Here is a 14,890-nt window from a genome sequence, read left to right as displayed (position 1 = left end):
AAAGATGGAGACAGATCAAAGTCTTTGACGTAGTTTTTCTGTCTTTGTATTTCAAACAGCAGTTGTGGAGCGAGAAAGGAGAGAGTCAGGAAAGATGAGATGATGACTGATTGACTCTTCAAAAATGGCTCGTTTCCTCTCTTCTCCTCCAGCTGAATGACATTTACAGCTTGATGTTTCTTTATGTGTGATGCACCTATACCAGGGGTATTGCTTTAGCAATAAATAAATGTGACGACTGTCTTCCCTAACAGGATTTCAAGAAAACCATTTACAAGCAATTGAGAAGCATCTGTGTACACCAGTCTACAATTTTCACAAGAGACGTGATCTTCAGGTATCTTAACTCTGACTGCAAAACCCATGGACAAATATTTTGGAGGTTTTCCATCATTTCAAATGAACTGGCTCTGCAAAATCTGCAGTTTCACATCATCAAAACGATTGAATCTTTTAAAACACTATAGATTACAACATGGACATTTTGGTAGAAGCCAGTCAATACTCTGTCTCCATTCTGATTGCCCTTGCAACTTCAAGACATGGGGTTCCTTACGGACACATTGTGCCCGTTATCATCCAGCGACATCTAATCCAAGTCAACTCCTCACCTTCACATGCTTAGTCTGCAGTTAATGCAGTTTCCACACAGAGAGACAATATTTTGAACACCTAGGAGGCCATCTTAAAAATTATCAGACTGTCTCTTGTGTTTTCCAAGGATGTGATTTTAAGACAAATATATACACAACATTCCACAGTCATAAAAGCAAGAAACACAATCCACACTGTGTTGAAGATTTTAAGACATCTGTTTTCCAGAACTTCCAAAGCCAAACATCTGAACATAGCACATTTGTTGAAAGTGAAAACTACTCCGAGTCTGTCCTTGATGAAGATGAGAATGTGGATAAAGTCCTCATTAAGAGACTGGGTTTACTCCTTCTCAAATTAGAATGCATTCACAATGTGTCTAATACATGTATAAATGAACTTGTAGAGGAACTTCATTTCCTCACATCGTGTGCATCTGGACCTGTGCTCAAAGACATTATACAAAGCACTTTCAAGAAGCATGACTGCACTATCGAAGATGCAGTAGTTTCAGAGATTGTGAAAAACTTTTGCCACCTAAACCCTTTATGTACCGCTTTGGCTGTGGATGGTCCCTTAAGTACTCACTATAAGAGGAATCAATTCATGAAGGAGTGTCTCTCATATATTGAGCCAGTTGAGTACATACTTGATAGCAGCAACAAAAAAACATTCCAGTATGTACCAGTTCTCCCATTATTGTCTCAACTTGTAAATACTAGAAACATTCAAGAGACAATTTTAAAGTGTAAAAAACAGCCTGATGCTTCATCTGTATACAGATCATTGTATGATGGATCCTTCCTCAGAGAAAATGACTTTTTATCTGGAGAGGAACTCAAACTCCCACTCATTCTTTACATTGATGACTTTGAAGTCTGCAACCCACTAGGGACGTCCCGCAAGAAGCATAAAGTCACGGCTGTGTACTGGGTGTTTGCAGATGTGCCTGCTACCTTGCGATCTGCTTTGACTTCCATTTACCTGGCCATTCTTTGTAAGGCAAATGATGTCAAGCAATATGGATACCCTAAAGTGTTGGAACCACTTCTTAAAGATTTAAAAAACTTTGAAGATGATGGTGTTTTTGTGTCAAGTCTAGGTAGAGTTGTCAAGGGTACAGTATTTGCTGTAGTAGCCGACAATCTTGGAGCTCACTCCATAGGTGGATTTGTTGAAAGCTTCTCTTCTTCACACTATTGTCGCTTTTGTGTTGGGGAGCATTCTCTGATCCAGGAGCATGAAGTCAGAACTGGAATGTTTCCTCTACGAACTAGAGCCAAACATGCTAAACATGTTCAAGCAGCATTATCTGAAACTGCTGAAGGCCATCATTGTGGAGTGAAAAGGCAATGTCCTCTCACAGAAAGACTGAGTCACTTTCATGCCACATCAGGTTATCCACCTGATCCTTTACATGATTTGCTTGAAGGGATTGTACCATTTGAACTGGCACTATGTCTTCGTGAGTTTATAAGAAAGAAATACTTTTCTCTTCAAGAGCTCAATGATCGCATCTGTCAGTTTCCTTACAAGCGGAATGACAAAGCAAACAGCCCACAAGCAATTCCATTGACCTTTTCAGTAAGAAAGAGCATAGGTGGAAATGCCCATGAAAACTGGTGCCTGTTGCGGTTGCTGCCTTTAATAATCGGGGAAAAAGTCCCAGAAGATGACATGGCATGGCAGGTTTTGATGACCTTGAAAGATGTTGTTGAGCTTGTAATGGCTCCTGTCCATACAGATGAGACACTGGGATATGTGGACAGCAAGATCAGTGAACATCGTTTCAGATATTCAGATGTATTTCCACAGGAGAAGTTGAAACCGAAACATCACTTCCTTGAACATTATCCGTGGCTTCTAACTGCTTTTGGACCTCTTGTGGCTCTGTGGACCATGCGTTTTGAAGCAAAACATAGATTCTTTAAAAGGATTGTAAGGCAGTCAGGGTCATTCAAAAACATTCTCATGACAATGGCAAGAAAACACCAATCAATGATTGCTTATCACATCCATGAAACTAATATCTTAAGACCAACGTTCTCTGTGTCCAGAACAACTCAGGTGGCAGTAGAGATTCTAAAAGACAACATCAAGGAATCATTTTTGAAGAAGTTCCCCAGGGCAGAGGTTGTGAGTGTCACAAACAAAATCAACATTTTAGGCACTGACTACTGTGCTGGAATGTTGTTGCCTTTTGGATCAACAGGAGGATTGCCTGACTTTGGAGAAATACTCCAAATAATCATTGTGCATGAAAGCCCTATCTTTGTTCTCAAGCAGCTGAGTGGCTGGTATCACGAGCACGTGAGGAGCTTTAAAGTGGAGCCCACGGGAGAGATTGGAATCTGTCAGCATTCAGAAATAAAAGATGCATACCCCTTGGCTGCATATAATACAAGAGATGGTCGAATGGTGTCCCTGAAGCATTTTATTTGCATTTCAGAGTAGGTTATTTACTTCTGTTATTGTATTGCTATAATGCTACATCAGTTATATGCTTTCAAGTAAATGCTTTCATTTTATAAACTGAAGTGTCTTTTCTGTGTGTCTTCCTACAGCTGTTGACATCTTCTACTCAACATGGCATTCCAGTTACGAGTCATCATTGAGGAACATGGCATACGGAAGTTGATTCTTCCATTAGGAGTCCCTGATACTGTGGAAGATCTTCTTTCAATGATTCTTGCAACATTCCACTTGCATGGGGAATTTGGACTTCTTTATGAAGATAAAGATTTTGGAAACCAATTTTTCAGTGTCACATCAACTGCTGACCTGGATGATAAGGCCACTGTGAAGATGGTAAAGAAAGAACCTGTGGTCACCCTTGACTTGCGTCCACTAGATGAATCACAACTGTCCTCTACACTGATTTCAGTGGGCACTTTGGCTGCAGATGAAAGTGAAGTGTACACCACTCAAGTAGATGAGAATGATGAAGTGTTTACCTCTCCTACAGAAGATGGGGCATCATCAAGTTCACAAGACACCATTATTCTCCCTGCATCGTGCAGGTCTGCTCCATGGCCTGCGCAGTTTCGTATCCCCAAATTTTCACGTGACATTGAAATGATCCTTGCAGAAGCAAATAAAACATATCATACATCTGGAACCCACTTCAGTGATGCGAGTGTTAAATCAGCAATAATGCTAGACCTTGCCAAAGCCATATTCTCCTACACGGTATACCCATCAAATATGCAAATAATTTCAGTGGTTGAAGCCCTTGTTGAAAAGTTTCCCTGTCTTAAGGAGCCAGGATCTTTTTCAGGAATGTATGGTTGGCAGCAACGACTCAAGTATAAAATGCACAATTACCGTACCATGCTGAAATCACGAAAATTTGCTTATCCAGAGTTGGAAGTAAATACATTGAGGAGGAAGAAGCCAGTTGATTCAGCCCCAGCAAAAATGTGAAAAGACCAAAAAAAGCAGAGGTCAATTACCTCCCTCCACATCCTGCTGGAGAAAATGAGGAGACACTGGAGAGAGAGAGGCTCGAGTTAATTGAAGAAACAAAGAAGAAGAACAATGCCAAGATAATAGCAGAAAAAATGTCCAAAACATTTTCAGTACGGAGACTGGAACTAGTTACCAGAAGTCCAGCTGTCCATGTGTTCAGAGAACGGTGGCCAGGATTGTTAACTGAGGCTCAAGTAAGAATCTTGATCTTATTTTTATAGACAACATCAAGTTAATTTAATTTGTATGTTTATGTAAATTTTTCTAATTTTATTCAGAATAAAGACTGTCATTAAGAATGTTGTATTATGTTTTATTTTTAATCATTTAATAGATCAAAGAGGAGTTTCGGCATTTAACAACTGTTTCCCTAGAAGAGACATTCTTACAGAAGCTTGATGGGTACACCCCGCACCTTCTGCAACTGATGCGTGCCAAAGGAGGAGCTGTTGGTATCCGAATGCAGCCTTTCCTGAACACTTGTGAGGTAATATATATATGTATGTATATATATATATGTATATATGTGTGTGTATTTTTAACATGCTATTTTTCATCTTGCGTAGGTTATATCTTCAGACATTTTCCCTTTTATACTCCCTATATGGTCATTGTGGAGACTATCAGTGAATAACTACACTAGTACAACATAATATGTTAGATAATACATCTCTTCTGTAGCCTGATAGATTTGATTATGCAAAATCTAGTGCCAGTACATAAATTCCGCTAACAAGTGGGCCCAAGCCATGTATTTTATAAAACACCTGTTTTACGCTGCAGGGTACAACAGAAGTATATGCATCTTTTTCTGTAAATTCTGTTTAAAATTCATTTTCCAAATGCTGTTTATATAGTCAAAATTGATATGTCTTAAATTTGCAAGGCTGTCTTCCATTTCCATGTATTTCTTTGTAGTATTAGTTCTCAAGACCACCATTCTTATCCCCAAATATATGTCCTTCTAGTCCCAGAGTGTCCAAAAAAGGAGAGATTCAGTCATTTGCTGCCTCATTGAGTACCTTGGGGAAAACAAAGAAGAGCTCTTCCAAGATTGCCAGGTATGTATGTGAATGACTTGGATCAACTCATGGTATTGACATATTTATAGCCATAATCAGGGGTGCCGCCAGGAAAGCTGGGCCCTATGAAAGATAATGGCATAGGGCCCCCGTATGAGTGTGTGTGTGTGTATATTATATATATATTTAAATATATATATATACACACACATATATATATACACACACATTATATATATATATATATATATATATATATATATATATATACACATACATACTCATACAGGGCCCTATGCCATTTTTTTCTTTTATATACAATATACGGTATATATATATATATATATATATTTTTGTTTTTTTGTTTTTTTTTTTCTTTCCACCCACCACATCATATTATTCAACAAGGATAAAATCTGTTTAAGGATGCACTCAACATCACTGCTTAGTTTCAATATAACTTTTTATTATAAATTCCAACATTAAACGATACTCTTAACATTAAAGAAAGCTACATGTAAATGTAAATATACATGAAAAAGAAAACATCTGATTTTCTTAAAACTTAGCTGCTTCTATTTTTTTTATTTAGAAAATGAAGTAGTTACATAAATCAGTTGATTTGGAGTTTAGAAATATGGTAATAACAAACTACCAGTAAGCTACCAGTGACCACCGATCAAATAGAAATATTAATTAATGAATAATAACTAATTACTCTTGAAAATATAACTTTTCTAACTCAAATAATAGCTTAACTAATTTTGACTGCCCAGTCATTACACTACTATAACATATAGTGTTGTCTGTTCTTTTAAGGCTGTGGGTATAATAATAATCAATATCCACAGAACTCTCTGGCCCTCGCTCAGCCTGAGTCCCCAAGAGCCCAGCGACGAGCCTTCTTGCTTGCAAAGTCATTTATTAAGTCTTTGAAGTTCAGCTTTCTAGCCAACTGACTTTCAATGGACAGCATGGCAAGATTGCATAGCCTGTCCTGAGACATTGTGGACCTTAAATAGTTTTTAATCAGTTTTAACTTGCTGAAGGCTCTCTCACCACCAGCAACAGTAACAGGCAAAGTGCAAAATATGCGTAAAGCAATGCTAACCTCTCCAAAGATGCTTTGCAGCTGCATCTTGTTTATGGCATTAAGGAGACCAAGAGGGGACAAGTTAGGAGAGAAAGTTGCAGCATATACCATGTTCAGGTGTCGTATTTCATTCTCAAAGTCAGGTGTGAGATCTCCAGAATATTTCTTAATAAGTGATTGGCACACAGAATGGACTTTATCTTCACTTATCCTACCAACTTTCAAAACAGCAGAGAATTCTTCCACTGTTGCTGCAGTGGTGTTAAATCTAGTATCCAAGTCACTTATGATGCTGTCCATGGCAGTGAAAAACACTGTGTTCCAAAACATTGTTTCTGGACTGTCCTGAGCTGTCTCCTCCATAGAGGTCTCATCATGGAATCTCTTCCTTTTCATTTTCTGTCTGTTTGGCCTAAACTGTGGTTCCACATCTATTTGTGTAGCAACCAGTGTTGCCTCAGACAGGAGTGCCTCCCATTTACTTTTAAGAGCCAGCATCTCTTTTGTTAAAGCACTGATATTGGCTGCTTCTGTCTCAAGAGAGATTTTTCCAGACTGGATAATCAAGTTTCTGTCATCAATACACTGCAGAACTTTGAGCCAGACAGTGAGTAGAACAATGCACTCAAATGTCATGAAGTAGCTCTTCAGACCACTAGCCTCTGATCTAGCCTCATTCCTGAGGCTACGTGTTTTGAGTGTATGGTCTATGGCTTCAATGACAGAGGGGAGGTGTTTTGCTACAGGTTTAACTGCCATGATCCTCGCACTCCAGCGAGTATCTGAGAGACGATGCAAAGAGCAACCTGTTTTCTCAGTGAAGATGGCCCAGCGTTCTGGGCTTGCACTGAAAAATGCATAAAGGCGATTGATGCAGCCAAAAAATGTCGTTACGTCTGGGCTTGATTGTGCAGCATGGACACCTACTAGATTTAAAGAGTGGGAGGCACAGGGTGAAAATGTTGCCAAATGATTTTTCTTTAATATCTGGGCTTGGACTCCCTTGACCCTTCCTGACATATTTGCCCCATTGTCATACCCTTGTCCTCTACAGTCTCCAATGTCTATTCCTTTCTCATGAAGCACATTTTCAATCATCTCTGCTATTTCACTCCCAGTCTTTTTGTGAAAGTCCTTAAATTCCAGGAACCGTTCTGTGATCTTCCAGTCATCTGTTTCTTTTCTATAGCTTACATATCGTATGAGGATCACATTTTGCTCAGTATGAGAAATATCTGCTGTAGCATCGCAGATGACTGAATAATAAATAGCATCCTCACGTTCCTTTAAAATAGTTTTCAAGACTTTTCGGCCACATAAATCAATAAATTCATTCTGAATATCAGAGCTCAGATAATGTGTCAGGCGGGTTCCTTTTTTTTTGTCCCTGACTTTTTCCAAGTGCTCATTAAGCAATGGATCATATTGAGACAAAAGCTCCAGTGTGCCTAAGAAATTACCATTTTGGATATCACCGAGATCTTTGGTTTTACCCCTGAAAGGCAAATTTCTTGATGCCAAGTGTAAAGTTACATGCAAAATTCGTTGCAATATAGCTCTGTTTTTTTTTCACTTTCAGTTTGTATCAGTTTTTGTAACTGGGAGTCAATGCCAGAAGTGGTCATTACAGACTGTTGGAAATTTTTCCACTTCAAGTAACACTCCCTGTGTGCCCTATTCCTTTCGTGGTCAGGAAATTTGTCATACATTCTACGCCACTTTACGTCACACATTTCATAGCCTTTTTTGCTGTTGAGTGCACTAAGTGATGGTCTTTTCTGCAAATGAGAAAAGAGCAGGCATGGAATACAGTAGAGAGCATTTGTAGTTTTGCTGTAAGTTACCCAGTCTCTCTTCACCTTTTCCCTTCCATTGGACGCCTTACTATACATCAGATACCCTGGAAATGGTTTTCCCTCAGAGTCATGTGGCATCAAAACATCACCATCTCTGGTGACAAGTTTCCTTACAATAGCTTCTCTGTCCTGATCAGTTATATTTGCTGGCCACAAACCTGGATCATCTGACTGAGAGGGCAAGTCATCAATAACTTCTGTTTCAACATCTTTCTCTTCACTTTGACTGTCCATGCACTTCTCACTTTCTTCATTCTCATCACTCGCACTGTCACAATCTTTCCCTTCTTCTTCCACTTCCACACTTCTTCCTGACCAAACCTGAGAAGGCCCTGGCTCTGTAGACAGTACATGATGCATGTGACACATTATATTGAAATATATCATATTTCAACAAATGACACTACTAAAAGTTACATAAATCAGACAATTCACTGTAGGGACTACCACTAGAAAGCAAACAATATGGTAGATATGCTTTAGGGGAAGCTTCATCAAGCTGTTCAAATAAATTGTTCTTCCTATGAATCACAATCAAAGTGTCTGTTAAAGGCTGTATTTCAATCTCAATCTACATCTACTTTTTAAATGCATTTTTTGTTAAGCACTAGTGGTACAAGGCTTGTACATAGTCACAAAGATACAGAGAAAAAGGGTCCATGGGACAGTCCTCATATGAGCATTTTCTAATACTAACAGTTTCCCACCCTGGGACATCCATACGTAGTAATGAAAACATAATATCACAATAAAAAAAGAAGAAGAAAAAACAGGCTCATCACAGCAAGTGTTGTAAGCTGCACTAAACATTTGGTTCACATGCAGAGTTGTAATAGAGGTAATAGAAAGACACAGCTAACTGGACTTAAAACATTGACTGTAACTTTAATACAGGCTGATGTAGGCTTAATGTTTCCAACCAAATGTCCAGTATTCAGTACAAACAATTACAGGCTTTTGTTTTTATTTCACAGTGATTGTTATGTAGAAAAAAAAGGGTTAGTCAATTTCTGTCAAAAAATCTTTTGTATTGTTTGGATGGTAAAAAGAGAAATTCTCATACTCTGTAATGATTCTAACTGGTCTTTGAACATTGCTCACCTTCTTCATTGGGACAGGTGGGGGACGGGTTATGTGGAGATGGGGCTGCTGCTGGCTCATCTGTTTTAATATGTTGAAGGGGTAAGGAAAGGAAAACTAATTTAATATAGATATCTTACTAAAATGTACTCCCTCTGAGGTCTGTCGCATTTTCATCTTGCCTGGTCTTGTTGTGAAAGTTTGTGACGTGTCAACCCTGTGAGCTTTGTGGATTAAACAGGCTACTCGCCCACTGGATTATCTACAGACATACGATGAGTTTACTATAAACGCTAAAGAGGCTTGGTTTCATTAAAGATAAAAAATACACAAACACGGGTCGTTTTTATTTTTCCAAGGTAACTCGCGAACCGTCGGCTCGCGCATCACTAGGCATCATCCAGGCGATGCCTCTGACCTCAGAGGGACTAAATTAGCTTGTAGGTAGCTAGCTTATGAGCAACAGGTTAATCTCAACCTCACCTTTCTTGGTGAAAAAATGGGTCACATATTGGCATCCTCTCTTCTGTCTTTCATTTTGCTCCTTTCGCTCTCTCCTTTTTTGAAAACCCGACTTATTTTTACCTCGCTGCATTTTTAATATTCGATGCTTCCGACAGGTTCATTCAAACTGATGCGCTATTACAGCCAGGACCAAACCATTTAGTTTTATGGAGGTGGCCGTCAATAACAATTTTTTTTTTTATCATTTTACTACTGAAAAATAAGTTAGAACAGAGTGGCAATTTATTTTACTGCTACATTTTCTCATTATACTTGAAAAAATAGCTATTATTTCTAGATAATGCTTAATAATTTTCTTATATATTTTTATATCTCAATGGGCCCCTATCAAGTCGTGGGCCCTTGGAATCTTCCTAACTTTTCCCCCCCATACGGCGCCCCTGGCCATAATAGCTTTGTTTAATTTCCAATATCTTTTGTAGGAGTATGATTCCATTTATCAGTTAGTCCTAAACCTAAACCTTGCTAAAAGCTACAGTCTGACTAAGTTTTTTCCATTTCCCTTTTTAAATGGTTGTGACCTAGCTATAATCTTTGTTGTGCCAAGGAAAGACAAATATATATTTCATTCATCTCAACAAACAAAGAGATGGTTTTAATATCAAATTGAGAAATAGATTGAAAAACTGTCATCATTATGAAATAATATTTAAACTTTTTTTTTCTTTATAACATGCAGGATGAACCCTAGAACTTCAGTCACGCTCTGAAGGTGCTTGTGATCCATAAACCCACTGCTGAAGAGGACCCAGTAGATGTGTCCATTGTGATAGAGGGCAAGCAAGTGATCACTCGGTGTGGAACCAGAGCCAAGGCATGTGTACTCTTGATGGGACTAATCTATGCCCTCAACCTTGAGTATCCCAAAAAGCTCAAGTGCACATTTGAAGTGTTCCAGAAAATCTTTTTGGGGATTGATACCGCTAAATTGCACAACAAGGTACACAGCCTCAAAAGTAAGCTGATGGAGTGAAATATTTGCACAGCAAACTATTTCTACACTGCAGAGACTTCTGGTTTTGGTTGATATTTGTTTTGGCCCTTGCCAATGTTCTGTTGTTACCCTAAAACAGTTGAAAGACTAAAGACAATGTACTCCTTAACAACAGAACCCTCTATTCTTCATACACTTATGCCATGCATGCTACTGTGGAATTCAGTGGTATTCTAGTAGTTTGGTTACTTTAACTGTTTTGTTCTTTGTGACTATTGCCTGACTTAGGTTGGAAGTGGATATGATGATATATTACAATGTTGACCTTTTATATGTTTTTGTTTTGTCTATCCTTGAAACTTGTTGACCAGTGTGTACAGCTTCTGGATTAACCAAAGTCTGAAAATGTGAAAATATCTGGTATTTTGTCAAGACCAGGAATGACTGGCCTACTTATGTTATAAAAAAAGGTATACATGTACACTTTGCAAACACATAAGAAATGCATGGTTGACAAGTGATAATGATATTTTCTGGTAGAAAATAAGATGTAAAAATGAGGATCTTCATGTTAGGATTAAAATCAGTTTATATATTTTTTGTATCTCTATTCAGGAAGTTCTATACTAAACCTGGTGTAACTTCTGTACTTATTATGACTAAACTGTGGTTAGTTCCATGTTAACTGGAAGTTAAAATATTTACAAAGTAAAACAGGAATACTTAAATGTCAAAGGGAAAAATAATCAGAAAGCAGGATATCTCTATGCTTTCTTTAGCAATCTTGAATGCACGTCTTTATTTTTCTTCAGTTGTTACAGTACTGTTGAATGTGCAAAAAAAAACTTTTGTATTTCTATTTGGTTCATTAAATAATAATTGATACCAGTATTATTTTGTTTATCTGAAATTTAGTTGCCAGTTTAGTATTAAATAGTACAAATTTTGTAAAATAATGCTTAAATTTAACTAATTAATTTCAGTAATATCATAGGCAATTGAATTAGTTAACATTTAACTGATTTTTTCAAGTTTTATATGTAAAAAAAGTAGTTAGAGTTTAACTAATTTTTAAATTGTGTTTAAGCTATTGAACTTGGTTAATATGTAATCAATAGTAGTGGGTAAGATCAAATCAAGTAAAATGAGTGGAAATTGCTACACCAATTTTATTGGTTAGATCCCAACAGTTTGTTTTTACAGTGCAGCCTGGAGAAACACTTGAAAGCTTGAGTCAGAAATAATGATCCACAGCAGTGTAATTATTTTTGAATCCCTGTGATGGACATAAATATTGAAGGTATGAAACTGTCTCTGCTGATCCTGCATAGACCAGTTCAATGTGCTGTTTAGTTTGTGGAAGATTTATCCGTTCCCTTCAGCCAGACAGTTCAGGTGATCGATGTAAGTCTTAAATACTCACCAAGGTTAAATCACACGACAGTGGCTTAGAATTAAACGTTTAATTATGAATTTGCCAGGTTGTTCCAGGCTATTGAATGTAACTTGCATTTGTTTGTGTCATGCACGTCCTCCGAATTTCAAGCTCGAACTAAACTAAAGGTCAGTGACAGCGACAGCAGTAATGAGTCTGCATATTAGTGTATTGTAGGTACAGGTTTAATGAACCAGATGACAAATCAGCTCTGCTAAGACATGAACTCTGTGACAGCTAACCTCTCCGTTACCATGGGAAGATAACATCTGATCTTGAAACCACAGCCTTATTTAAACATAACGTGACATCTAATTTAATCACAGAAATATTTTCCACAAAAAAGGAACATAAAGGCAGTGACCCAGGTCAATCTGGAGTCTGGATCTGTCCGGGGTCTGGATCAGTACGGAGTCTAGATCAATCCGGAGTCTGGATCTGTCCGGGATCTGGATCAGTACGGAGTCTGGATCTGTCTGGGTTCTGGATCTGTCCGGGGTCTGGATCAGTCCGGAGTCTGGATTTGTACTGATTCTGGATCAGTCCGAAGTCTGGATCTGTCTTGGTTCTGGATCTGTCTGGGTTCTGGATCTGTCCGGGGTCTGGATCAGTACGGAGTCTGGATCTGTCTGGGTTCTGGATCTGTCTGGGGTCTGGATCTGTCTGGGTTCTGGATCTGTCCGGGGTCTGGATCAGTACGAAGTCTGGATCTGTCAGGGGTCTGGATCTGTGTGGGGTCTGGATCTGTCTGGGTTCTGGATCAGTACGGAGTCTGGATCTGTCCGGGGTCTGGATCTGTCCGGGGTCTGGATCAGTATGGAGTCTGGATCTGTCCGGGGTCTGGATCAGTACGAAGTCTGGATCTGTCCGGGGTCTGGATCAGTACGGAGTCTAGATCAATCTGGAGTCTGGATCTGTCCGGGGTCTGGATCAGTACGGAGTCTGGATCTGTCTGGGTTCTGGATCTGTCCGGGGTCTGGATCAGTCCGGAGTCTGGATTTGTACTGATTCTGGATCAGTCCGAAGTCTGGATCTATCTTGGTTCTGGATCTGTCTGGGTTCTGGATCTGTCCGGGGTCTGGATCAGTACGGAGTCTGGATCTGTCTGGGTTCTGGATCTGTTTGGGGTCTGGATCTGTCCGGGGTCTGGATCAGTACGAAGGCTGGATCTGTCAGGGGTCTGGATCTCTGTGGGGTCTGGATCTGTCTGGGTTCTGGATCAGTACGGAGTCTGGATCTGTCCGGGGTCTGGATCAGTATGGAGTCTGGATCTGTCCGGGGTCTGGATCAGTACGAAGTCTGGATCTGTCTGGGGTCTGGATCTGTCTGGGTTCTGGATCTGTCCGGGGTCTGGATCTGTCTTGGTTCTGGAGCTGTCTGGGTTCTGGATCTGTCCGGGGTCTGGATCAGTACGGAGTCTGGATCTGTTTGGGTTCTGGATCTGTCTAGGGGTCTGGATCTGTCTGGGTTCTGGATCTGTCCGGGGTCTGGATCAGTACGAAGTCTGGATCTGTCTGGGGTCTGGATCTGTGTGGGGTCTGGATCTGTCTGGGTTCTGGATCTGTCCGGGGTCTGGATCAGTATGGAGTCTGGATCTGTCCGGAGTCTGGATCAGTACGAAGTCTGGATCTGTCTGGGGTCTGGATCAGTACGGAGTCTGGATCTGTCCGGGGTCTGGATCAGTACGAAGTCTGGATCTGTCTGGGGTCTGGATCTGTGTGGGGTCTGGATCTGTCTGGGTTCTAGATCTGTCCGGGGTCTGGATCAGTACGAAGTCTGGATCTGTCTGGGGTCTGGATCTGTCTGGGTTCTGGATCTGTGTGGGATCTGGATTTGTCTGGGTTCTGGATCTGTCCGGGGTCTGGATCAGTGTGGGGTCTGGATCTGTCTGGGGTCTGGATCTGTCTGGGTTCTGGATCTGTGTGGGATCTGGATCTGTCTGGGGTCTGGATCTGTCTGGGTTCTGGATCTGTCTGGGATCTGGATTTGTCTGGGTTCTGGATCTGTCCGGGGTCTGGATCAGTGTGGGGTCTGGATCTGTCTGGGGTCTGGATCCGTGTGGGGTCTGGATCTGTCTGGGTTCTGGATCTGTGTGGGATCTGGATTTGTCTGGGTTCTTGATCTGTCCAGGGTCTGGATCAGTGTGGGGTCTGGATCTGTCTGGGATCTGGATTTGTCTGGGTTCTGGATCTGTCCGGGGTCTGGATCAGTGTGGGGTCTGGATCTGTCTGGGGTCTGGATCTGTCTGGGTTCTGGATCTGTGTGGGATCTAGATCTGTCTGGGGTCTGGATCTGTCTGGGTTCTGGATCTGTCTGGGATCTGGATTTGTCTGGGTTCTGGATCTGTCTGGGGTCTGGATCAGTGTGGGGTCTGGATCTGTCTGGGATCTGGATTTGTCTGGGTTCTGGACTTGTCCGGGGTCTGGATCAGTGTGGGGTCTGGATCTGTCTGGGTTTTGGATCTGTTTGGGATCTGGATTTGTCTGGGTTCTGGATCTGTCCGGGGTCTGGATCAGTGTGGGGTCTGGATCAGTGTGGGGTCTGGATCTGTCTGGGTTCTGGATCTGTCCGGGGTCTGGATCTGGTCTGAATCTCACGGTACAGAGCGGTGCTGTGACTTCATTATATGTTGGGAGATAGTACGTGAGATAGACAGTATTGCTGTGAAAGATGATGGTCTTGCTCTGTGGAAAGTTGATGGAAACTATTTCTTTTGATGAGCATTCTACGTCTTTAAAGTTAAGCTTCATCCAAAGTTCTGAAAGCGTTGTACATAAAAGGTTTTCTTACTTCACATGAGAGATGTAGTCCGTCCAGCGTGTCCTCTTTCTGGTGGGACGTGCCCAGAACACCTCACCAGGGAGGCATCCAGGAGGCATCCTG

The 14,890-nt window shown here is 40.5% G+C and overlaps 2 long non-coding RNA genes across 3 annotated transcripts; one reads left to right on the top strand and one right to left on the bottom strand.

The window, feature by feature from the left end:
* The first annotated feature begins 260 nt into the window (after positions 1-260).
* On the top strand, positions 261-10,756 carry LOC121637546. 2 transcript variants are annotated; one of them, XR_006009861.1, is made up of 5 exons: positions 261-337; positions 3,159-4,256; positions 4,397-4,549; positions 5,031-5,123; positions 10,318-10,756. It is a non-coding gene; the product is annotated as an uncharacterized LOC121637546 (long non-coding RNA). The 2 variants fall into 2 exon arrangements; XR_006009860.1 differs by lacking the exon at positions 261-337 and adding an exon at positions 2,297-3,044.
* Positions 9,008-10,020, bottom strand: LOC121637547. Its single transcript, XR_006009862.1, has 2 exons — positions 9,597-10,020; positions 9,008-9,194 (listed from the first exon to the last, which is right to left on the bottom strand). It is a non-coding gene; the product is annotated as an uncharacterized LOC121637547 (long non-coding RNA).
* Positions 10,757-14,890: the final 4,134 nt, after the last annotated feature.

This window comes from Melanotaenia boesemani, chromosome 3, assembly GCF_017639745.1.
Source record: "Melanotaenia boesemani isolate fMelBoe1 chromosome 3, fMelBoe1.pri, whole genome shotgun sequence".
Lineage (NCBI taxonomy): Eukaryota > Metazoa > Chordata > Actinopteri > Atheriniformes > Melanotaeniidae > Melanotaenia > Melanotaenia boesemani.
This window is presented reverse-complemented; position numbering and strand designations above follow the sequence as displayed.